Source organism: Dermacentor albipictus, chromosome 7 (genome assembly GCF_038994185.2).
Source record: "Dermacentor albipictus isolate Rhodes 1998 colony chromosome 7, USDA_Dalb.pri_finalv2, whole genome shotgun sequence".
NCBI lineage: Eukaryota > Metazoa > Arthropoda > Arachnida > Ixodida > Ixodidae > Dermacentor > Dermacentor albipictus.
This window is the reverse complement of record NC_091827.1, coordinates 21002686-21007509: the sequence shown is the minus strand read 5'-3', so window position 1 is coordinate 21007509 and position 4824 is coordinate 21002686.

Here is a 4824-nt window from a genome sequence, read left to right as displayed (position 1 = left end):
TATCGTTGCAGGGTCGGATAATAAATTGGCTGGAAAGTGCTCGTTCTTTGCGAAAATGGGTCCCCGCGCATGCGCAGATGCCTATTTACGCGATATATATACGAATAGGCCCAGAATATTTTCCCCCCCAAAAATGGAGAAAATGATAAGGCTATAGCCCATGAAAATATCGTCGCACCGACGGAAAATAAATTGGCTGGAAAGTGCTCGTTCATTGCGTAAATCAATCCCCACGTACGCGCTGATGCATATATACGCGATAAATAAACGAATGGGCCCAGAATAATTTCCCCCCAAAAATGGAAAAAATGGTAAGGCTATAGCCCATGAAAATATCGTCGCACCGACGGAAAATAAATTGGCTGGAAAGTGCTCGTTCATTGCGTAAATCAATCCCCACGTACGCGCTGATGCCTATATACGCGATAAATAAACGAATAGACCCAGAATAATTTCCCCCAAAAAATGGAAAAAATGGTAAGGCTATAGCACATGAAAATATCGTCGCACCGACGGAAAATAAATTGGCTGGAAAGTGCTCGTTCATTGCGTTAATCAATCCCCGCGCACGCGCTGATGCCTATATATGCGATAAATAAACGAATAGGCCCCGAATAATTTCCCCCCAAAAATGGAAAAAATGGTAAGGCTATAGCCCATGAAAATATCGTCGCACCGACGGAAAATAAATTGGCTGGAAAGTGCTCGTTCATTGCGTAAATCGGTCCCCACGTACGCGCTGATGCATATATACGCGATAAATAAATGAATGGGCCCAGAATAATTTCCCCCCCAAAATGGAAAAAATGGTAAGGCTATAGCCCATGAAAATATCGTCGCACCGACGGAAAATAAATTGGCTGGAAAGTGCTCGTTCATTGCGTAAATCAATCCCCGCGCACGCGCTGATGCCTATATATGCGATAAATAAACGAATGGGCCCAGAATAATTTCCCCCCAAAAATGGAAAAAATGGTAAGGCTATAGCCCATGAAAATATCGTCGCACCGACGGAAAATAAATTGGCTGGAAAGTGCTCGTTCATTGCGTAAATCAATCCCCGCGCACGCGCTGATGCCTATATATGCGATAAATAAACGAATAGGCCCCGAATAATTTCCCCCCAAAAATGGAAAAAATGGTAAGGCTATAGCCCATGAAAATATCGTCGCACCGACGGAAAATAAATTGGCTGGAAAGTGCTCGTTCATTGCGTAAATCAATCCCCACGTACGCGCTGATGCATATATACGCGATAAATAAATGAATAGGCCCAGAATAATTTTCCCCCCAAAATGGAAAAAATGGTAAGGCTATAGCCCATGAAAATATCGTCGCACCGACGGAAAATAAATTGGCTGGAAAGTGCTTGTTCATTGCGTAAATCAATCCCCGCGTACGCGCTGATGCATATATACGCGATAAATAAATGAATAGGCCCAGAATAATTTCCCCCCAAAATGGAAAAAATGGTAAGGCTATAGCCCATGAAAATATCGTCGCACCGACGGAAAATAAATGGGCTGGAAAGTGCTCGTTCATTGCGTAAATCAATCCCCGCGCACGCGCTGATGCCTATATATGCGATAAATAAACGAATGGGCCCAGAATAATTTCCCCCAAAAAATGGAAAAAATGGTAAGGCTATAGCCCATGAAAATATCGTCGCACCGACGGAAAATAAATTGGCTGGAAAGTGCTCGTTCATTGCGTAAATCAATCCCCGCGCACGCGCTGATGCCTATATATGCGATAAATAAACGAATAGGCCCCGAATAATTTCCCCCCAAAAATGGAGAAAATGATAAGGCTATAGCCCATGAAAATATCGTCGCACCGACGGAAAATAAATTGGCTGGAAAGTGCTCGTTCATTGCGTAAATCAATCCCCGCGCACGCGCTGATGCCTATATATGCGACAAATAAACGAATAGGCCCCGAATAATTTCCCCCCAAAAATGGAAAAAATGGTAAGGCTATAGCCCATGAAAATATCGTCGCACCGACGGAAAATAAATTGGCTGGAAAGTGCTCGTTCATTGCGTAAATCAATCCCCGGGCACGCGCTGATGCCTATATACGCGATAAATAAACGAATAGACCCAGAATAATTTCCCCCAAAAAATGGAAAAAATGGTAAGGCTATAGCCCATGAAAATATCGTCGCACCGACGGAAAATAAATTGGCTGGAAAGTGCTCGTTCATTGCGTAAATCAATCCCCGCGCACGCGCTGATGCCTATATATGCGATAAATAAACGAATAGGCCCCGAATAATTTCCCCCCAAAAATGGAGAAAATGATAAGGCTATAGCCCATGAAAATATCGTCGCACCGACGGAAAATAAATTGGCTGGAAAGTGCTCGTTCATTGCGTAAATCAATCCCCGGGCACGCGCTGATGCCTATGTACGCGATAAATAAATGAATAGGCCCAGAATAATTTCCCCCCAAAATGGAAAAAATGGTAAGGCTATAGCCCATGAAAATATCGTCGCACCGACGGAAAATAAATTGGCTGGAAAGTGCTCGTTCATTGAGTAAATCAATCCCCGGGCACGCGCTGATGCATATATACGCGATAAAGAAATGAATAGGCCCAGAATAATTTCCCCCCAAAAATGGCAAAAATGGTAAGGCTATAGCCCATGAAAATATCGTCGCACCGACGGAAAATAAATTGGCTGGAAAGTGCTCGTTCATTGCGTAAATCAATCCCCGCGCACGCGCTGATGCCTATATACGCGATAAATAAACGAATAGGCCCAGAATAATTTCCCCCCAAAAATGGAAAAAATGGTAAGGCTATAGCCCATGAAAATATCGTCGCACCGACGGAAAATAAATTGGCTGGAAAGTGCTCGTTCATTGCGTAAATCAATCCCCGGGCACGCGCTGATGCCTATATACGCGATAAATAAACGAATGGGCCCAGAATAATTTCCCCCCAAAAATGGAAAAAATGGTAAGGCTATAGCCCATGAAAATATCGTCGCACCGACGGAAAATAAATTGGCTGGAAAGTGCTCGTTCATTGCGTAAATCAATCCCCGGGCACGCGCTGATGCCTATATATGCGATAAATAAACGAATAGGCCCAGAATAATTTCCCCCAAAAAATGGAAAAAATGGTAAGGCTATAGCCCATGAAAATATCGTCGCACCGACGGAAAATAAATTGGCTGGAAAGTGCTCGTTCATTGCGTAAATCAATCCCCGCGCACGCGCTGATGCCTATATACGCGATAAATAAACGAATAGGCCCAGAATAATTTCCCCCCAAAAATGGAAAAAATGGTAAGGCTATAGCCCATGAAAATATCGTCGCACCGACGGAAAATAAATTGGCTGGAAAGTGCTCGTTCATTGCGTACATCAATCCCCGGGCACGCGCTGATGCCTATATACGCGATAAATAAATGAATGGGCCCAGAATAATTTCCCCCCAAAAATGGAAAAAATGGTAAGGCTATAGCCCATGAAAATATCGTCGCACCGACGGAAAATAAATTGTCTGGAAAGTGCTCGTTCATTGCGTAAATCAATCCCCGCGCACGCGCTGATGCCCATATACGGGATAAATAAACGAATAGGCCCCGAATAATTTCCCCCCCAAAAATGGAAAAAATGGTAAGGCTATAGCCCATGAAAATATCGTCGCACCGACGGAAAATAAATTGGCTGGAAAGTGCTCGTTCATTGCGTAAATCAATCCCCGGGCACGCGCTGATGCCTATATACGCGATAAATAAACGAATAGGCCCAGAATAATTTCCCCCCAAAAATGGAAAAAATGGTAAGGCTATAGCCCATGAAAATATCGTCGCACCGACGGAAAATAAATTGGCTGGAAAGTGCTCGTTCATTGCGTAAATCAATCCCCGGGCACGCGCTGATGCCTATATACGCGATAAATAAACGAATGGGCCCAGAATAATTTCCCCCCAAAAATGGAAAAAATGGTAAGGCTATAGCCCATGAAAATATCGTCGCACCGACGGAAAATAAATTGGCTGGAAAGTGCTCGTTCATTGCGTAAATCAATCCCCGGGCACGCGCTGATGCCTAAATATGCGATAAATAAACGAATAGGAACAGAATAATTTCCCCCCAAAAATGGAAAAAATGATAAGGCTATAGCCCATGAAAATATCGTCGCACCGACGGAAAATAAATTGGCTGGAAAGTGCTCGTTCATTGCGTAAATCAATCCCCGCGCACGCGCTGATGCCTATATACGCGATAAATAAACGAATAGGCCCAGAATAATTTCCCCCCAAAAATGGAGAAAATGATAAGGCTATAGCCCATGAAAATATCGTCGCACCGACGGAAAATAAATTGGCTGGAAAGTGCTCGTTCATTGCGTAAATCAATCCCCGGGCACGCGCTGATTCCTAAATATGCGATAAATAAACGAATAGGCCCAGAATAATTTCCCCCCAAAAATGGAAAAAATGATAAGGCTATAGCCCATGAAAATATCGTCGCACCGACGGAAAATAAATTGGCTGGAAAGTGCTCGTTCATTGCGTAAATCAATCCCCGGGCACGCGCTGATGCCTAAATATGCGATAAATAAACGAATAGGAACAGAATAATTTCCCCCCAAAAATGGAGAAAATGATAAGGCTATAGCCCATGAAAATATCGTCGCACCGACGGAAAATAAATTGGCTGGAAAGTGCTCGTTCATTGCGTAAATCAATCCCCGCGCACGCGCTGATGCCTATATATGCGACAAATAAACGAATAGGCCCCGAATAATTTCCCCCCAAAAATGGAAAAAATGGTAAGGCTATAGCCCATGAAAATATCGTCGCA